This window comes from Chlorocebus sabaeus, chromosome 22, assembly GCF_047675955.1.
Source record: "Chlorocebus sabaeus isolate Y175 chromosome 22, mChlSab1.0.hap1, whole genome shotgun sequence".
NCBI lineage: Eukaryota > Metazoa > Chordata > Mammalia > Primates > Cercopithecidae > Chlorocebus > Chlorocebus sabaeus.
Window position 1 is genome coordinate 14,872,110 of NC_132925.1, and position 22,742 is coordinate 14,894,851.

A 22,742-nucleotide genomic window follows, 5' to 3' on the forward strand; every position below is an offset into this window, starting at 1 on the left:
AAAATATGATTTAGTTGGTGCTGACTGCTGTCATGAATTAAGCTGCACTTTGAACCATGTATATAGATTCTGTTTTCAGTGCACTGGGCAGGCAGCAATAGCTTTTCACCAGTTCTAAGTGAAACAAGTGAAGTGACCTACAGCAGAATTCTTATCAGGAATTTTCCAATTTTCAAGCGATTGACTACTAATACCATTTACAAAACAGAACTCTGGGCCGGAAGAATTGTGGCTTTATAATATCATTTTTGCCAAGTTGTCTTTTTATTACCCATTTTTCTATATGAGGATTTCAACTCACACTACTAAGTTTTATTACTATAGTTCAGACATTGTGCCAGACAAAGTAATGATGCCAGGAGGCGTCTGAAGATATATGAAACACAAGATATAATATCAAGTGCTATGGGTTGAAATGTGTCCCCCCAACATTCACACATTGATATTCTAACGTCCAATACCTTTGAATGTAATTTGGTTTAGAAATGGGATTTACAGAGCTAATAAAATTAAAATTATTAAGATGGACTCTCATCTAATATAACTAGTATCCCTACAAAAAGGGGAAATTTGGAGACAGTCACATATAGAAGAATAATGCCACGTGAAGATAAAGACTGAGATTGAGGTGATGGTTTCTACACCAAAGGTTGCTATGGAAACCACCAGAAGTTAGGAATCTAGGAGGAACACACGGAACATATTCCCTCTCACAGGAGCCAATCCTGCTGACAGACTTGCTCTCAGACTTCCAGCACTGAGAGACTGTGCATTTCTAGTGTTCTACATCACCCGGTTTGTGATATATTATTACAGCAGCTCCAGGAACAAATACACTAAGATACTTGGTCCTTTTATGTTGTTCTGAATTAAATTACTTCTCTTCAGTTTCTAGGGATACACCCATTTGGGGCTGAAACCATGCTTTGCTTGTTTGGGAGGATCAAATGTTTTTCACGTGAAGATTGGCATGATGGTATTAGCATTTTGGAGGCTACGGATACCGACACTTCTTTGGTGTTTGAAAAGGTTATTGAGGTTTATGGACAAAACCAACAGATGAAGAAGTACATGTTACAGATAGTATAATCAGTCTGAAATACATTGAGAGTCACCCAGAATTACACCCAGCAGGAAACTGGCTAATTTTGGTGCTTTTCTGATTAAGCCATATTAAAGATACCTAAAATCAATGATTTTCTACCTAGCCAGGTGATTATGTTTCACCATTCTCCCTAAAATAGGTGAACCATATGAGACATGATCAATATACAGAACAGTGATTTAAAACTACCATGAAATGTTTTGGGAACTTTGCAAAAAGAAAATATACAGTATAAAATCATCTCAGCTTTTATGTTTTTAACATCAATGTAGAGGGCAGAATAATGGTCCCCCAAATATGTCCATGCCCAAATCCACAGAGCCTGTGAATATGTTACCTAACATGGCAAAAAAAACTCTGCAGAGGTGATGAAGGGTATGGCCCTTGTAAAGGGAAGATTATCCTAAATTATTCAAGTGGGTCCAATTTAATCACATGGGTTCTTAAAATTGATGGCCCTTTCCAGGATGAGTTCAGAGTCAGAAGAAGATGTGACTAACAAAGAAGGCTCAGACAGATGCCATGTTGCTGGTTGCTGACTTTGAAGATGGAGGAAGTGGCCATGAGCCAAGGAATGTAGGAAGCTTCTAAAAGTTGTAGAAGTAAATAAATGGACGATCTGAAGCCTCCAGAGAAAAATATTGCTCTGCCAGCAACATAATTTTTATCCAGTGAGACCAACCTGTGTTGGACATCTAACCTACCAAACTGTAAGATAGGAAATTTGTTTTGGTTTAAGCTACTAAATTTGTGCCAATTTACTACAGCAGCAATTCAAAACTAATACAATCAATAAATTATCAACAAGTATTTATTGATCATCTAATTGTGCAGGGTGCTTTAAAAATACATGTATCATAGTATGAACAATCATACTTACAACAGTTTCTTGTGAAACATGAGAAGATATGAGACTAATATGTAAAATGTTAGAAGTGAGACTCAGTATTTTTAAACACTTTTGATACCCATAGCAATACTATAAGCCAAAAAAAAAAAAAATTTAAACAATTTGCCCAAGACCACACAATTAGTATTTGTTTAGTTTTGTCTGAATTCATGGCTGAGTTTTCTGAACTCATTCACTCCACTTTTTCTCAGGATTCCTGCTACTCAACAGTTAACTCCCTACATAGAATATTAACTTGTGGGTCACACATTTATTTTTAATAAAAGTGATATTTCAAAGAAAACTTAGAAGTTTCAAGAATAAATATTTCATGTATTATTTTAATTATATATGAATAACATTTTCAATTATTACTTTAATTAAGAAGATGAGAAGTAAAACTTAGAATATACAATACCTTTGGAGTAGCTATGATATTGTTGGGGGGGTGTGGGCAGCATGAAAGGTAGTTTTTAAGCATATATTTTGTATTTACTATTTTTTTAGTTCTATGTTCCCACTTGAACAGAGAAAGAAGTGGCCTCTGAAACACCTCCTCGTTAGGCAGAAAACTTTCTTAGGAATCTATTATTTCTTGATGAAGTTTAAGTTTAGCCTCAATATTCTCTTTTAACTTTCTTTGGTAGGGTAATAAAGATATCAATTGGAGACCCTCCTCTGCTCCTTGAGATGAAAATTACTTTGAGTCTCTTAATATAATTTATGAGAAAGCCCAATAATTTGTCTAGGATTGATGCAAGTTCCCAGGGGACTTATGTACTCATAGCCTTTTCCACCTCTGGGGTTTCCGAGTCCACACATGCTGTTCTACTACCAGTATCAACCCTGAGAGACCCCACAACATCAAAAGAGTAGATTCTCCTGAAGACATCAGTGATGGAGAACAATGGGTTTTGTATCATAAACAATTTTAAATGGAAACATAAGCCTCCTCCTTTTCTTAAAAAAAACATTTTCACATCCTCTCTACTATGACTTTTTTGAAAAATTATCATTTTGCCTTGTACTGTAGTAAAATATACATTCCAGTATTGATATCATGAAGTACATTAACGATACTGTGTAAATATCACCACTATTCATTTCTAGAAAATTTCATTTTCCCAAACTGACTCTGTACCAGTTAAACAATAACTCCCACTCTTTCCTACCTCAGCTCTGACAATCACCATTCTACTTCCTGTCTCTATGTATTTGACTATTTTAGATATTTCATATAAGTGGAATGATACATTTTTATCCAGCAGCTTATTTAATTTAATTTCTTCAAAGTTCATCCATGTTTTAGCATGTGTCACAATGCCATTTATTTATTTATTTATTTGGAGAGATAATCTTACTCTATCCCCCAGGTTGGAGTTTTTTGGCATGATCTCAGCTCACTGCAACCTCTGCCTCCTGGGTTCAAGCGATTCTCCTGCCTCAGCCTCACAAGTAGCTGGGATTACAGGCACGTGCCACCACACCTGGCTACTTTTTGCATTTTTAGTATAGAGGGGGTTTCGCCATGTTGACCAGGCTGGTCTCTAATTCCTGACTTCAGGTGATCTTCCTGCCTTGGCCTCCCAAAGGGCTGGGATTACAGGCGTGAGCCATCAGGTTTGGCTGCCATTTCTTTTTAAGGATGAATAATAGTCCATTGTGTGTGTGTATATATATATAACGTGTATATATATATAATATATGTATATATAATATATAATATATGCATTATAATATATGTATGCTATAATGTATATATTATATATGTTACATGTGTATATGTAATATATAATATATGTACATATTATGTTACATATGTAATATATAATATATCTATATATTATATATGTTACATATGTATATGTAATATATAATATATCTATATATTATATATACATATATATGCACATACATATAAATAATATATATATTTGTTTATCCATTCATCCATTATTGGACATTTGAGTTGCTTTCACCTGTTAGCTATTGTGAACAATGCTTGTATCAACACTTGTGTACAGACTTATTTTAAGTCTCTGCTTTCTGTTCTTTTTTCATTGTTGAGTTTTTGACCTTGCACTTTATGTATAGCACTTATTCTTTTTTGTATCCAGGATCATCTCAACTTATTTTTCTTTCTTACTGCTATGATCTTTCATTTCGCTTCTCTCTCTTTATAACAATCGAGACATTTTCTCTGTCTTAAACAGCGCAATTTGGCCTAAAGCCTTCGTAAGGCCCTTGTCAGTCTTGATTTAAATTCTTACCCTAAGAAGTTGGTCAAAGTATTTTCCCAAACGAATGTAGTTCCCTTTCTAAGATGAATTCCTAGACCGAATACTAAACTAAAGCATTCTGTTTTCATCTCTTTTTCAGGAGTTCATTGTTTCCCACTGTGAAGGCCTGGATAGAAATTGGGAAGGCCAACTCAGAACATTTTTTGGTTTTATACTTTGCAGTTTATTTTTCTGTGTGGATTTAATAGAATAGACAGACATCTCCTAATAACTTGAATTGACCATTTTAATATAAGAAACTATATTTTTAATAATATAAAGTATAGATAACACTTTTTAGTATATAACTATATACTATATAATGTTAATATATTATCTATAGATATATAACATGTTGTATAATATATAATTATATATATATTTTTTCACAAAAAGTAATTGAAAGACTTCAACCTCCAGAATGCATAAATAGCATAGCTATTTTAGTTCATGCCACAGTTTGCATATTTCACAAAATATCCAAAGTAAGACAAGAAAGACTTTCGGGAGGCATGAAAATAAATTTGGCAGAGGCCAAACAGAAAACAACTATTTCCCTGGGTAATAAAGGTCCCAAAAGATGAATCAGGTTTTTATATTACATACTTTGAACTGAAATATTTGTTTTTCCTGAGCAGCACAGTATTTTTCACATACCATAATGTTAGAAAGTTAGTGCTATATCATTACATTCAAATATGGAGTGTAATGTTACATGTTAGCCATCTTTTTGTCATGAGCCACAGAAAATATGTTTGGTTCATACTGACATTTATGATTAGAAAGGAGAGTTAAGCACCTGACTGAATAATTTGGGAGTAGATCTTGCTGAGACATTAATAACTTTAAATTGGAAGAAAGAAATAATTAAATTTATTCTATAATTGCGTTTAGATAGGAAGACAAATAGAAACAATTGTAAAAATTTTCTATATATAGTTTTAAAGTAATTCATGCTAGAAAAGTAAGATTTGATCAGGGAACTCATGATATCTTTAAGCCTGAGGTTGTATGTTTCTGGGATGACAGTATTTGTAACTACTTACATCTTCCACATGGTTTCCTAGAGAATGGATTATTATAAATGCTTATGAGTTCTAAGACAGATAGAAAACAATTACTTAAAATATTAAGATAGAGTCTTAGCAAGTTTCATACTGTATTTTAAGGGGAATCCACAACTATAGCAAACTCCATTTGAATGCTGGACATCTAATTATTTGGAGACTACAAAATATATATAGTTTACTTCCTAAATATTGATAAACTCTGAATTTATTAGTCATTGAGATGTTCTTTTTGTTTTTTACAACAATTATTTTAGTCCTTTAAATGTCATGATTTTATAATTTTTAAATGGTTTAGCATTGTTGAAAAAAATATTAGTTACTTATTTTCTCAAATACATTTCAAATTCTTATAAAAATACTGGTTGAAAATGTTCACTTTATAAGCAAACTAAATGTGGCAACTAATTATTCAGGCTATTTGCCACTTGGTACAAATATTGAAGAATAGCTTTTACTTCTCTCTAGTGTCATTCAGCAATAAGAAAGCATCATCTACTTTCTAAAATGTCAAGTGGATTATTAATTAAAAACTAATTACTTCAATTAAAAGTCCTAAGTAGTTAATTTGTACTCAATAACTTTTTATTTACTAGTATAAGTAGATATCATTTTTTGACTATTGTTAATATTATAGAAATATTCATCATAATATCTGTGGAAAAAAATAAATATCCATTAAAATTAAGAACCCATGTCTTTTCAAGCTTGTATTATAAGCTAGCTAAAATGAATTCCTTTTAACTTGTTAATAAATTAGGCACACTCACAATTAGTTGAGTTCTTTAAATTATTATTATTTTGGCAGTGACAGGGTCTCATTAAGTTGCCTCGCTGGTCTCAAACTCCTGACCTCAAATGAACCCTCTTGTCTTGGCCTCCCAAAGTGCTCAGATCACAGCCACTGTGAGTCACTGCACCTGGTCTAAAGTGTCAATTTATGTAGGAATATATTCTTTAACATAATATGATCCTTTCGTATTACTCTAGATTTTAGTGTTAATTTTCCCAACAGGATCACTGTTGATTTTTCAGATACTTTTTACATCTTGGTATAGATCTCTTTTAGCTTCCATTTTTTTCCACACACACTAATACATTGTAATTTATTTAAAGAAATAAACCTGTTTTATTTTGGGAGAGGGAATTATCTGTCTGCCTTGCATAGAAGCCATGATATTGGGTTATGTTAATTTTGGTGTCTCTGAGGCTTTTACTGTTCATGAAGTGAATCCAAGTGAGCCACCGAATTTGGTTGTTTCTGTGAACTCCACTCCAAATTAGAAGTCTTTGAAACATTCACAACTGTGATACCATTAATTGTGGTCAACCCCTTAACTATGTAGGAACCCCCACTAGAACCCCAGAGTTGGTATGAAGATTACTTTATGCCGAAGATTTTTGGGATTCAACAGATGCAGAAAGAAGCCTTCTCATAGCTTTCCCTATCTGACTAAAAGCAGAAACTTCTGAGAAATGAGGCTGCCATAAATTCCTTTTTTTAGAGCAGGTTTTACTACCAGGAAGGAGACCAAGAATAAGCCTATTATAAATCCCTTCTCTTGGGGAGTTTCATGTCCACGAAGAAGACAGAAAAACTACTTGCACCTGAATGAACAAGCAATATCACAAACTTTCTTATCTCCTATTTGTTCTTCTATAAACTTCCTTGTCCTTCCCAAAGAGTCCCACTTCCTTTTCCCTACTAAGTTAGTATATAAGCCTGTAACTTTAACCATTTATTAAGCTACTTCTTTTGTAAACACCTGTAAGCATAGAAATACATTTTTTGTCTTCTGTTAATCGTTGTCAGTTTAATTTGTAGGCCTCCAGGACTTAACTTAAGAGGGTAGAGAAAAGGGTTTTCTCCCTGTCAACTACCTTTTCTCTTGGAATGAGATTGTGGGTAGGACTTGAGAATGTATAACTTCCTCATGGAATGTAATAACACCTTAGATTAATTCAGTTCCCACAGTTCACAAGGCATTTTATAAATATTCACTTATTTAATCCTTATAATAACAGTGTGAAATAATATTCATTATTTATACAGAATAAACAAATTTAGAAATTTGTGAAATTTCTAAAAATTCACAATAAAGAAATTACAAATTAAAAAATTATTTTGAATAGAATTCAGAGTTCAGATTTTACCTCAATCTTTCAATGTTTCTTAAAATTTTATTGTTTCACTTTCTCAAAAATAGGAATAAGCATCGATAAATTATGACTATTAACCTAATTTTATTAGAAAATATAATAATACTTGCCATTTATCATGAATATTTTGGAGGCCTGTCACTGTGCTGAGAAGTGTTTTATGTTGTGAACCCCCAAAATTTGAGAAAGGTCTCAGTTAATTTAGAACATTCATTTTGCCAAAGTTGAGGATGCACGCCATGACACGACCTCAAGAAGTCCTGATGACATGCGCTCAAGGTGATTGGGGCACAGCTTGGTTTCATACATCTTAGGGAGACATGAGACATCAATCAATATATGTAAAAAGTGCATTGATTCCTTCCAGGAAAGGTGGGGACAACTCCAAGCTGGTAGGGGGCTTCAAGGTCACAGGTAGGGGAGAGACAAATGGTTGCATTCTTTTGAGTTTCTGATAAGCCTCTCCAAAGGAGGCAATCGTCTATCTCAGTGAGCAGAGGGATGACTTTGAATAGAATGGGATGTAGGTTTGTCCTGAGCAGTTTCCAGCTTGAAGGGATGCAAGACATTTTCCTTTCACAATGTCTATTACTTCATTACATTGTCACAACACCCTACGAGGCAAATTATGATAATAGCTTATGTTCTGCTTACCATTGTCTAGGTGCAGTCCTAAGTACTTCCGTATGTTCAATCACTTAATAATCACAAGCTATTGAAAATGAATCATATAGTTTCATTATTATTGAAATGTTATGATGTCAACAGTGGCATGAAGAAGGTAAGAAAGTAACCCAAGGTCACATGGCTTCAGTGAGAGAGCCAAATTTCAAATTTAGGAAGCCTGACTCCATATTCTTCACCAATATGTTTACTGTTTTCTAGTAGATAAACGTTCCAGCAGAGCACTGTAAAAAAAGTTAGTGGTCAATGAAAGCTGCTCTTCTCTCTTCCTTTCCTCCCCAGTGTACAAGTAAAGGAACAACAACAACAACAAAAAGAGGCAACCACATTAAGAAGAGAAGCTGAACTCAAACCAGTCTTATATTCAAGTTTAGTGCTAAGTTCTATTCATTTATTTATTTCCTTGCCTACATCACAGCTGTCTTATGCACACTTATGTGCTAGCTGAAATAAACACTCCTGCTTTGGCAGACAAATTTCTTGATTATACACATTGTAGTTTTTGTGAGGATACTTTAAAATCAGAGCATTTCAAAAACAAATTTCTTTTCATATCTCACATGCATTGGGAAGTCTTCTAAACACATTAAATCCTCCCATCCCAGAAATTCTCCAGGCTAAATGCACACACTCTTTAACAGTAATAGGCTACTTTTCAAGTACCCATGCAAGATATTAATGCTGAGATATTGCAGAAACCTTAAAAAACCTACATATATTTACAAAGCAATGGTTTGGATGATAGCACTCGTCTTAAGTATTAAACTACCATCATATAGAGACTTAATCAAAAACCCATTCTCCAGTTTTTTTTTATTTCCCACAAGAAATAAATGAGCACTATGAGATTGGAAAATAATCGCTTTACTGGGGAGCAGTTGAATTTTTAAATCTTATTAACCTATAACTTGTATTATGGTAGCTTAATTTTTGTCTTCCCCCGCAGTGCCCAGATGGAGGTCCTTGAAAGGAATGATCATGTCTTATTTATTTATTTATGTGTATTTCTAGTGCTGAGCACTTGTAAACCTGTCCTTACCTGCCTCATTCTCGTTTTAGTCATAAACTTAATCCTGCCCACCTGTGTTCTGAAATGTATGCTTTCACACCACTTCAAGGACCACTCTCCATTAAGTATGCCCCGTCTCATGCATTTCTCAGCTGGTTCTACCTTAAAGCTTTAAACACGCTGTGCTCTGTTCATATTTAAAAGCAACAATAGCCAAGCCACAGAACTCCCCTAGCCCTAAGTCTTCATTAATAAACACAAGATTCATTTTCTTTCAAAGCCAAATATTTTATAAAAAATTATCTGTTCTTTTAATCTCTAATTCAAATACATGAATTGTCTAACACATTCTGGTCTGACTTCATTTACTGCAAGTCCAATAAAACTGCTCTAACTATGGTTGTATGGTTATTTAGCAATGTTCTCACTACATTAGATGAAGGAATATTATTCGTTCTTATTGCTGACGTTTGAACTACTCAATACATAACAATTCTCTCCTTCACGGCTGAGTTCTGAAACAGTTGAGAAATAGGATGTGGGTCAGTGGAAATGGAGATTAAAATGTCAGCATATCACTTATAATACTTAAGTCAAAGGACATGGATTCTCTGTGTGGCTAAATAGGCTTTCTTACGCTCCCATGAATGAAATGTATTAGCCAAGCTATAGGCAAGACCCTTTGCCATAGCAGGTGATAGATGGGAAGGCATCGTATCTTCAGGCTCCTTCTTCCAACTCACCCTTCTGATTTGTCACCCTGTGGGTAAAAAGCAGCCAGAAAAATTACTTTAAGAACAATTTCTTTACATGGATTATGAGGCCAGAAATAAAGGAGATTCCTCTGTTGCACTTTTCCTACTTGGTCTCTTTTAACATTTGACACAATTATTATATGCTTACCGTTGAATTTCTTCCTTAGCCTTGGTGATGGTCATTTAATTCTAATTGCTAGCATACATCTTTTATTGTTTCTTATCAAATTCCTTCATGGCTTCTTTTTTTTAAAATTTAACTTTTTAAATGAGTTTTTCTTTAAGGTTCTATTCTTCATTTTCTCTTTTTATGCTGCTCCAATTTGAATGCTTGTCCCTCCAAACCTATGTTGATATTCGACCCCCAGTGTTGAAGATGGGGTTTAATGGGAGGTGTTTGTTCATAGCAGATCTCTTATAAATGCCTTGTTACCATCCTCATGGTAATGAGTAATTTCTTGCCCTATTATTTTCCATGAAAGCTGGTTGTTGAAAAGAGGAAGGCACCTCCACTCTGTCTTTCTCACTTCCTTTCCTGTTATGTAATCTCTGCACATGTTGGCTGCTTCACCTCCTGCCATGACTGGAAGCTTCCTGAAGCCCTCACCAGAAACAGATGCTGATGCCATGTTTCTCATACAACCTGCAGAACCATGAGCCAAATAAATCTCTTCTCTTTATAAATTACCCAATCTTAGGTATTCCTGTATAATAACACTTATGGAGTAAAACATACTATAGACTGACCTTGGGTCATTTTCTCTATATCTGTCAATTTATTTTCCACTTTGGTAATGTTGATTTAGAATAGATGTCTCTAGCTTGGATCTCTAACCATCTATTAGAGTTTTCACAGGATGTCTGATAAGCAATTCAAATTCAGTGTCCATACTTGAACTCATAATCTTTCCTCTCAAATTATTTGCATAAAATTTACATTATTGCTCATTTTAGACACTCCAGCATTGTCCTTTAACTCCCTCTTTTTTACCCTAAAACTCTCATAGTTTCATGGTGTTATAAATTTTTATCTTTCTTTCATGTCTCTTCTCAAACTTTTAATTCATGTCTTCATTTTGACTTTGGTAAGAACAATAGCATCCCAATTTGTATTCCAGACCCAGTAATTTTATTTCCCTGTAATCAATTTTCCAAATGATTGATGGAGTAAGCTTTAAAAAAATGTGAATCTGGCTTTACTGTGATCACACTCAGTGCCTTAGCTCAGATAATTTGACACAAAGAACTTGGTCAATCAGCTGGCAAAAACAAGTTAATTGATTGCATATTTTATTGAAACTAAAATTCAGTTAAAAATAAAGCTTTTTAGACCTTTCTTTTTTCAAGTGCTATACATAAATATCATACCTATTGGTACTGTGAAACAGTTTTTATGTTTTTTATTTGACCTAAGTGTTTTTGTCTTTCTGAAATTGTTCTCCAAGTCAATTAGTTGCGTTTGCCTCTGTACATAATTGCAAATTTGAAAACAATATAAATATTATGAAATGTTAAAAACTGTAGAGAACTTTAGTGGTCAATAATAGGGGATTAGCTGAATACAACTTTTGGTTATAAAATAATATGCATATTATACTTTTTAAAAAGATCAGCATCAAATACACAGAGAGAATATTACATTAAAATGGAATAGGATACTAATAGAGAAATTGTTGTCTTTGGGTTGACAGATGATTCTTTGGACATTTTGCTAGCTTGTCTGATTTATTTATATTTTCTATGATAAATTAAAATTTTGCTTTTAAAAATTACAAATAATTAAGAATAACCCGAAGTAAAGGAAGGAATTTGAATTTTTTGAGGGTTTTCAACATCATTTTTAGGCACTTATTTGTGATCTTACAGTCAATGTTTTTGTAGTTTTAAAAATATTCAAAATGGAAATGTCCAATTTGTTGTTTATTTTTTAAACATTTTTCATATAGCAGTAACTACTGTATAGCTTACCATCATTTACAGCCAGTTTTTCACTGTCAAATAATTAGTTGTTCTCACATTTCTCTGAAAAATACTACAGAGTAAGAATGATTGTTAGAGAATAAATTAAAAATATGAAGGAATTTCTACTAAAGTCAAGAAGAAGCCAAGAATGACCTCTCTTATCATTTCTTCTCAACATCATGCTGAAAGTCTTAGTTAATGCAGTAAAACAAGAAAAGAAAAGAAAAGAAAAGAAAAGCTATTCAGATTGAAATGAAAAAAATTGAAATGATTCTTGCTTACAGATGACATGATTGTCCATGTAGAAAATAGGTACAAGACACAAACTGGATTGTATTAATCTTAAGAGTGAACAAATGAATAAATGAAAGTTTGTTGAACAATTTACTGCCCAAGATTAGTCTGAGGTTCATGCAAAAATATAGCTGTGGGCTGGGCGTGGTGGCTCATGCCTGTAATCTCAGCACTTTGGGAGCCTGAGGCAGGTGGATCACTTGAGGTCAGGATTTTGAGACCAGCCTGGCTAACATGGTGAAACTCCATCTCTACTAAAAAACACAAAAATTAGCAAGGCGTAGTGGCAGGTGACTGTAATACCAGCTACTGGGGAGGCTGAGGGAGGAGAATCACTTGAACCTGGGAGGTGGAGGTTGAAGTGAGCCGAGATCACGCCACTGCACTTTAGCCTGGGAGACAGAGAGATTCTGTCTTAAAAAAAAAAAAAAAATATATATATATATATATATATATATATATATATATATATATAAAATATACACATTTTTTGAGACAGATATATATATAAAAACACACATATATATATAACATAAACTATGTATGTGTGTGTGTATACATGTGTATATATATATATATGGTTGTGGAAACTAAGCTTAGGTCCAAAATCCTCTTCCAGGTACAATTGTTTTTATTTATATTTTATTTGCAAAAGTAAATTCTCCTATTTACCCTTTGTGCAGAGAAAATCTGCTCTCTGTTGGAAAGCTGTTCATTCCTCACTTCTCAAGAGACATTTTAAAAAGCATTTGCTGGTACTGGAGCTTTACTGGTATAGGTGGGTGACAGAAGAGTTTAAACTTCCCAACAATATATGGTACAATTTTTCCTATTTACAAGTAAAATACCTCCATACACTTCTAGTATTATCTGCAATCAAGCATTTAAATAATGAAAGTAATCCTACAACAAACAGCAAATCAAAATGAAATAAAACATATTAAATATTTAATCCTCCAAAAATTACACAGAAGCACAATGTGAACATATGTACTTAATGACTGAGAAGTTGGCATTTGTAATGTAAACTGTGCTAGAGTTCAACCTTAAATTATTTGCTGAATTTTATTCCTTTTCTTGCTCTTTAAAAACATTGGCTTCCCTGAGTTTTTATTCTCTCTTTAGCATGCATGTCAACAGCAGAAACATATACTAACAGCTTGTAATCTCTTTCTCTCCAAATAAAGCTATAATTGCCAAAAAGCATGTGCAATGTCACGGAAAGACCTTGGAACACTAAAACTGCCCATTTCCATATAGGTGTGATTCGCTAGGAAAAAAAAAGAACTTTATCATTGTGTATGTTGTTCAGTGTCACTGTTCTAAGGCAATTCCAAAACTTTGTTTTTTCTCAAGCAGATCAGAACTAAAAAGGGTTTAAACCTTCATCTGGGAAACTAAATGGACACTCTAATGTTATTCTTGTAATGACTGATAGATGAGGTGGCATCTGTCAACCACAAAACTTCCTAATGCTTTAGTGCAGTGTTTATTTAGCAGCTGAATGTAAGACACAGCTTGAAGCTCATAATGGCTGCCACAAGTTTCATTGAGTTGATATTGCCTTTGTCTTTGAAAGAGAGTTTTCTCCAGGCTTGATCAGTAAGAGAAATAGCTTTGTCTTTCTACTGGACAGAATCAGAGCTGGCTCCCTGTGAAATGGACATATTACCCTCCTCACAGAGTGGTGCATCTCAGAAAGACATTCTCATCAAAAGAGAATTACAGTTTTTAATCAAGAACATCAAGGTTGATTATGTCATAGTTACAAGCAATAGTGAAAAAGAACAGGACACATATACTGTATGCCAAAATTTACTTGGGAAAACTATTCAGCTTTTGAGTGTTGGATAATTTTGGTTTTTGTGGTTCTTAAACTGAGGTTTTTATATGTGTTAACAGCTCAGTGTCTCCATTTTTTTCCCTTTTAAGACAATATTGCACATTTGCTTTTCATAGAGGAGGATTATGTTGCCCATACTTAGTCTGAGCCAGCTTTGCACCTTCTAAAATATAATCACAACCATATTTTAACTTTTCTCCTTGAGAATTTTTGGTTCATGTATAAGAGAAACCAAAGTGTGTCCCAGCCTTTCTGTATTTTGTAGAGGAAGCTCTTCATTTTATATTATAAACTTCCTGCCTTTTGGATTAAAAAGTTTGAAGCTTTCCTCTGCAAAAATTTGATTTTGATTACTTTAAAATTTTACCCTTAATCAGAGGAGACAAGGGTATTAAAAGAAAATATTGACAGAATAAGATACTAGGGGGTTGGGGCAATGCGTCCAGCCCCATGCTTGAAAGCAATAATGAGAATGTGGCTGGAGAGAGGACCAGATTGGACGAGATTCTAGTGTCTGCCTTAAAATAAAAACCTTTGGGCTTGTGTTCAGTTATTTGGTGAAGTTTTCCCGATGAAAATTATTTCTTTTATTCATTTGCTAATGATAATCTTTAAATACATTTTAATACCCCATAGTTCTACTCTGCTAAAAAAGAACTATCTCTACATAGTTTTACATCTTCTGAAATTCTCATTCATCTCTGCAGGGTGGGGGGGATGATTTATCTAGAAGCCTTAAGCTCCTGGTTCTATTTTATATTTGTACCTGTCAAGTGGGCTTTGAACATTTTGCTATGACCCAAAGGTTTATGAAAATGAACTGATTGTCCGTCTCTACCCCCCATGATGAGCCCAATTCATCCAAAAGCACAGTCATTTTCATGGATATTTGACTTTAACATAGAGTAAAATAATTTTTAGCTCATTTTTTCCAACACTTATTTCCAAATCCCATCAAATCATTGTAATTTCTGACATTTAGCTGTGACTTGTTCTTTTTCATTGCGACTGTCACTGCTCAAGTCTCACATGCTTCTATTTTTCAGCTGTCTTTCAGCTATCTCTGTTCTCTTGCTCTAAACATTATGCATATTCTTGCTAGACTAACCTTTAAATTTTATGTTCACTAATAACATACAATTTTTCAGTTAAAAATCTTTACTTTCTTTTGCATAGAACTCAGTTAAAAATCTTTAATTACTTTCCTTTGCACAGATGTCAAACTCCAGACCCCCTGAGGGTCATACTAGAGTTATACCAGAAAGTATGAAAGCATGGGGAGAGATTATCAGAGGGAATTGGTTAGGAACAAATTTTTGGAAAAATGTTAACTTTCAAAAATTTGTAAAAATATAGTTTTTGAATATTTTTATATATCTGAACATTTTAAGCATAACGTAGATGATATCACAAATTTGTGCTCTCATCTTAATTTATATCCATTTAGTAGACACTAGATGTTACATTCCAGGTGAGTCATATTTATCATGTTATAGTGGTATATGTTCAAGTTTTAATCAGTATAAAAATCTGGCTGGACATTGTGGCTCACGCCTGTAATCCTAGCACTTTGGGAGGCCGAGGTGGGTGGATCACTTGAGACCAGCAGTGCGAGACCAGCCTGGCCAACATGGTGAAACCCCGTTTCTACTAAAAATATTTAAAAAATTAGCCAGACGTGGTGTTGGGTGCCTGTAACCCCAGCTACTCCGGAGGCTGAGGTAGGAGAATTGCTTCACCCGAGAGGTGGAAGTTGCAGTAAGCCGTGATCACTCCACTGCACTCCAGTCTGGGGGTCAGAGTAAGACACTGTCTCAAAACAAAAAGAAAATAACAAAACAAAACAAGAAAAACAACAACAACAAAAAAAGAAAAAATCATTTTTGGTGTTCTTGGCATTTTTATTAAAGAAATGTGTTCATGCTATAGATATTTGGCTATATTTTCAATAATTTAATTATTTGTAATACCTCAAGAAAATTTACCTAAAGCAAATTGATTTGAGATGACTTTCTAAGTTTCATACAAATGTTAAAGAATACATACATAAGACCTGTTGGGATATCATTCATTAGAAATAACTCACAAAGTTAGAACCAGTAGCAGGCTTAAAGGTCACTCATTTCCCACTGGGCTGTGAGGCTTTTAAACTGCATGAGTAGGAAAGTATATTCTCTTCCTTGGCATGATCAGGGTCTGGGGTCAACTCTTATTCTTGAAACTGTATGACATAACAATTAGTGGCATATTCAAAACAAAAATTCTCATGGTTGGAGATATATCAGTCTATCTTTTTAGTGAAATCATTGGACTGCGGTCCAGTCTTGGAAACTGACCAGAATTGATTAAATTAAGGACAAGGTTATGACGAGTTTCCATAGGTATCTGCAATAGGCCAACTCCTTTTCTGAGGGGCCAGCCTGAGAAGAGAAGTTTTAGCTAGGAGATTGTGTCTTTTACCAGACATTAATTTGAGTTTTAAAGAAGCATAGACCTGGAGGTGGAGCCAAGATGGCTGAATAAAGGCAGCTCCTCTCTAGGGCTCCCATTGAGAAGGACAAAAACTGTGAGTGAATTCTGAATCTTCGATTTAGGTACCAAAGTTCTCTTACTGGGACTGACGAGGTGATTGGCATGACCCACCGAGAGTGAGCAAAAACAGGGCGGAGCAAGACCCCACCCTGGAGCTGCAGGCAACAAAGAGAACTACTTCCCACAGCCAAGGGAGAGGGTGAAGGAATGTGCTTCCCCTCACTGAAAATCATGCTTTTCCCACAGATCCTTGCAACCTGTGGGCTAGAAGGTCCCTTCCTGAGCCCATGCTACCAGAGCCTTGGGTCCCAAGCACAAAGCTGTGGAAAATCACAGCGGCTGTTCAGGTGGGCGGCTGCTTTCAGCAGGCACTGAGGCACAGGAGTATTTGCATACTCCGGCTCTGGCAACTCCCTTGAGGCAGGAGATCTGATCTGTCCATCTTGTGGGGAGGGGACTGAAGTCTGGTAACTGAGAGGCCATGCTCCCATGGAACTGAAAAAGCTAAAATCCACTGACTTGGCATCACCACTGGCCAGCACAGCTGGCTATAAACTGTCTAAGAAGACTGAGTTCCTGGAGGGGAGGGACACCATCATCACTGTGGCTGCATTCCACTGTTTTCCCTTGCCACCAGGGCCAGCAAGATGGGGTGAGACTCGCATCCACTCTTCCTCACTGGGTGGGGCCTCCCTGTAGGAATCTCAGCATCCCCAGCCAAGGATTTATGGACAGAACACTGATAACTCTAAGAGGAGCCCCTAGGAGAAAGGGTAGCTGCAGTATCCTGATTCAGTGATCTTACTCTTTTCTGTCTGCTGGCTCTGGAGAGTCAAGGCAGCCCAGATGACGAGGGAGATTCCCCCCATTGCAGCATAATTGCCCTTCCAAAAGGCACACAGACTGCTTATTGAAGCTAATCTCTGATCCAGCAACTCTTGACAGAGTGAGACCTCTCAACAGGAGTCTCCAGACACCTCATACAGGAGCATTCCAGCTGGCATAAGGCCAGTGCCCCCCCTGGGACAGAGCTCCCAGAAAGAGCAGGCTGCCATCTTTGCTGGTCTGCAGCCTTCGTTGGTTATATCTCCAGGGATGGGAGGGAACCTGGTGAATAGGGGCTAGATTGGACGCCAAGCAAACCTCAGCAGCCCTACAGAAAAGGGGCCGGACTGCTAAAAGAAAAGCAGACTAAATGCAACAACATCAATGAAAATGACACCACAAAAATCCCTTCCAAAAGTCAACAACCTCAAAGATCAAAGATATATAAACCCAAGAAGATGAGAAAGAATCAATGCACAAATGGTGAAAACTCATTTAAAAAGCCAGGGTGCCTTTTCTCCAAAAGACTGCAACATGTCTCTAGCAAGGGCACAAACTGGGTTGAGGCTGAGATGGGTGAATTGACAGAAATAAATAGGCTTCAGAAGATGGATAATGACGAACTTTGTCAAGCTAAAGGATTATGTTCTAACTCACTGCAAAGGAACTGAGAACCATGATAAAACGTTACAGGAGCTGTTAACCAGAATAACCAGTTTAAAGAGGAACATAAATCATCTGATAGAGCTGACACAACACAAAAACTTCATAATGCAAACACAAGTATCCATAGTTAAGAAGACCAAGTGGAAGAAAGGATATCAGAGCTTGAAGCCTATCTTACTGAAATAAGGCAGGCAGATGAGATTATAGTAAAAAGAATAAGAAAGACTGAACAAAATCTCTGAGATCTATGGAATTATGTTAAAAGACCAAATCTATGACTGACAGGGTAACTGAAAGAGATGGGGAGAATGGAACCAAGTTGAAAAACACACTTCAGACTATCATCCTGGAGAACTTTCCGAACTTAGTAAGACAGGCCAACATTCAAATTCAAGAAATCCAGAAAACCCCAATAAAATATACCAGAAGATCAAGCCCAAGACACATAATCATCAGATTCTCCAAGGTCGAAATGAAGGAAAAAATATTAAGGGCAGCCAGAAAGAAGGGACAGATCACCTATAAAGGGAAGCCCATCAGACTAATAGCAAACTTCTCAGCAGAAAACCTACAAGCCAGAAGAGATTAGGAGCCAATTTTCAACTTTCTTAAAGAAAATGATTTTCAACCCAGAATTTCATATCCACCCAAACTAAGCTTCGTAAGTGAAGGAGAAATAAAAATTTTATCAGACAAGCAAATGCTGAGGAATTTTGTCATCACTAGGCCTGCCTTGCAAGAGCTCCTGAAAGAAGCACTAAATAGGGAAAGGAACAACCATTACCAGCCACTACAAAAAACACACTGAAATACACAAACCAATGACACTATGAAGCAATATATACCCAAGTCTGCAAAATAACCACCTAGCATCATGATGTCAGAAGCAAATTTACACATAACAATATTAACTTTTAATGTAAATGGGCTAAATGTCCCAAATAAAAAACTCAGAGTGGTGGTCAGGAGATCGAGACCATCCTGACCAATATGGTGAAACCCTGTCTCCACTAAAAAGTACAAAAAATTAGACGGGTGTGGTGACGGGCACCTGTAGTCCCAGTTACTCGGGAGACTGAGGCAGCAGAATGGCGTGCACCCACGTGGTAGAGGTTGCAGTGAGCAGAGATCGTGCCACTGCACTCCAGCCTAGGCGAGAGAGGGAGACTCCATCTCAAACAAACAAACAAATAAACAAAAAACTCAGAGTGGCAAGCTGTGTTTTGTAAAGAGTCAAAATCCATTGATGTGTTGTATTACGAGACCCAACTTACATGCAAAGACACATGTAGACCTAAAATAAAAGGATAGAGGAAAATTTACCAAGCAAATAGAAACCAGAAAAAAGCAAGGGTTGTAATCCTAGTTTCTGACAAAGTAGACTTTAAACTAACAAAGACAATAAAAAGAGGCAAAGAAGGGCATTACACATTGGTAAAGGCGTCGATTAAACAAGAAGAGTTAACTACCCTAAATATATATGCACCCAATACAGGAGCGGCCAAATTCATAAAACAAGCTCTTAGAGACCTACAAAGAGACACAATAATAGTGGGAGACTTTAACACACCACTGTCTCAATATTAGACAAATAATTGAGACAGAAAATTAACAAAGATATTCAGGACTTGAACTTGTCTTTGGATCAAGTGGACCTGATATTTATCTACAGATATTTCCAACCCAAAACAACAGAATATACATTCTTCTTGGTGCCACGTAGCTCTTACTCTAAAATTGATCACATAATTGGAAGCAGATAACTCCTCAGCAAATGCAAAAGTACTGAAATCATAACAATATCTCAGACCACAGTGCAATCAAATTAGAACTCAAGAGTGAGAAACTCAACTCACTCAAAACCACAGAATTATATGAAAATTGAACAACCTGCTCCTGAATGACTCCTGGGTAAATAATGAAATTAACACAGAAATCAAGAAGTTATTTGAAACCAATGAAAATGAAGAGAGAATGTACCAGAAGCTCTGAGATGCAGCTTGATATGGTTTGGCTGTGTCCCCACCAAATCTCAACTTGAATTGTATCTTCCAGAAATCCCACATGTTGTGGGAGGAATCCAGGGAGAGATAATTGAATCATGGGGGCCCATCTTTCCCAGTGTTATTCTTATGGTAGTGAATAAGTCTCATGAGATCTGATGGGTTTAAAATGGGTTTCTGCTTTTGCTTCTTCCTCATTTTCTCTTGCTGTTGATATGTAAGAAGTGCCTTTCATGCGGGGCCTGTCAGGACGTAAGAAGCCCCTCCATGATTCTGAGGCCTCCCAAGCCATGTGAAACTGTAAGTCCAATTAAACCTCTTTTTCTTCCCAGTCTTGGGTATGTCTTTATCAGCAGTGTGAAAACAAACTAATACACAGCTAAAGCAATGTTAAGAGGGAAATTTATAGCACTAAATGCCCATATCAGAAGGCTAAAATGATCTCAAATAGACACCCTAGCATCATGACAAAAATCACAAGAGAACCAAGAGCAAACTAACCCCAAAGTCAGCAGAAGACAAGAAATAACCAAGATTAGAGCAGAACTGAAGGAGACAGAGACAAAAAAATTTCAAAAAAATCAATGAATCCAGGAGCAGATTTTTTGGGAAAAAAATTAATAAAATAGACCACTAGCTAGACAAATAAAGATGAAAAGAGAGAAGAATCAAATAAACACAATAAAAAATGACAAAGATATCACCACTGACCCCACAGAAATACAAACAGCTATCAGAGAATACTATCACCAGCTCTATGCAAATAGACTAGAAAATCTAGAAGAAATGTATAAATTTCTGGACAGATACACCTTCTCAGGACTGAACCAGGAAGTTGAATCTCCCAATAGACAAATAACAAGTTCCAAAATTGAGGCAGTAAGAACCTATCAACTGAAAAAAGTTCAGGACCAGATGGGTTTACAGCTGAAATCTACCAAAAATGCAAAGAGGAGCTGAAACCATTTCTTCTAAAACTATTCCAAATAATGGAAAAGGAGGGACTCCTCCCTAACTCATTCTATGAGGCCAGTATCATCCTGATACCAAAACCTGGCATAGATACAACATCAACAAAAAAATCTTCAGGCCAATATCCCTCATGAACATTGATACAAAAATTCTCAATACAACACCACAAAACGCCTTTGATAAAATTCAACAATCCTTCACGTTAAAAACTCTCAATAAAATAGGTATTGAAGAAATATAACACAAAGTAATAAAAGCCACTTAGGACAAACACATAGCCAATATTATGTTAAATGACAAAAGCTGAAAGCATTCACCCGAAAACTGGCACAAGACATGGATGCCCTCTCTCACCATTTCTATTCAACATAGTATTGGAAGTTCTGGCTAGGGCAATCTGGCAAGAGAAAGACATAAAGGATAATCAGATAGGAAGGGAGGAAGTCAAACTGTCTTTGTCTGCAGATGGCTTGACTGTACATTTAGAAAACCCAATCATTTTACCCCAAAAGCTCTTTGAGCTGATAAGTAGCTTCGGCAAAGTCTGAGGATACAAAATCAATGTGAATAAGTCACAAGCATTCCTAAACACCAACAACAGGCAAGCAGAGGGCCAAATCATGAATGAATGCCCATTCAAAATTGCTCATAGAAAATCAAATATCCAGGAATAGAGCTAACAAGGCAAGTGAAGGACCTCTTCAAGGAAAACTACAAACTGCCGCTCAAGGAAACCAGAGAGGACACAAACAAATTGAAAATTATTCCATGTTCATAGATAGAAAAAAATCAATATTGTAAAAATGGCCATACTGCCCAAACTAACTTATAGATTCAATTGTATTCCCATTAAACTACCATTGGCATTCTTCACAGAATTAGGAAAAAGAAAACTTTTAAAATTCATACAGAACCAAAAAAGAGCCAGTATAGTGAAGACAATTATTTTATTATTATTATACTTTAGGTTCTAGGATACATGTGCACAACGTGCAGGTTTGTTACATAGGTATACATGTGCCATGTTGGTTTGCTGCACCCATCAACTCGTCATTTACGTTAGGTGCTTCTCCTAATGCTATCCCTTCCCCAGTCCCCACGTCCTGACAGGCCCCGGTGTGTGATGTTCCCCTCCCTGTGTCGAGGTGTTCTCATTGTTCAACTCCCACCTATGAGTGAGAACATGAGGTGTTTGGTTTTCTGTCCTTGTGATAATTTGCTTAGAATGATGGTTTCCAGCTTCATCCATGTCCCCGCAAAGGACATGAACTCATCCTTTGATATGACTGCATAGTATTCCATGGTGTATATGTGCCACATTTTCTTAATCCAGTCTATCACTGATGGACATTTGGGTTGGTTCCAAGTCCTTGCCATTGTAAATAGTGCCACAATAAACATATGTGTGCATGTGTCTTTATAGTAGCATGATTTATAACCCTTTGAGTATATACCCAGTAATGGGATTGCTGGGTCAAATGGTGTTTCTAGTTCTAGATCCTTGACAAATCACCACACTGTCTTTCACAATGGTTGAACTAATTTACACTCCCACCGACAGTGTAAAAGCATTACTATTTCTCCAAAGCCTCTCCAGTGTCTGTTGTTTCCTGACATTTTAAAGATCGCCATTCTAACTAGTATGAGATGACATCTCATTGTGGTTTTAATTTGAATTTCTCTGATGACCAGTGATG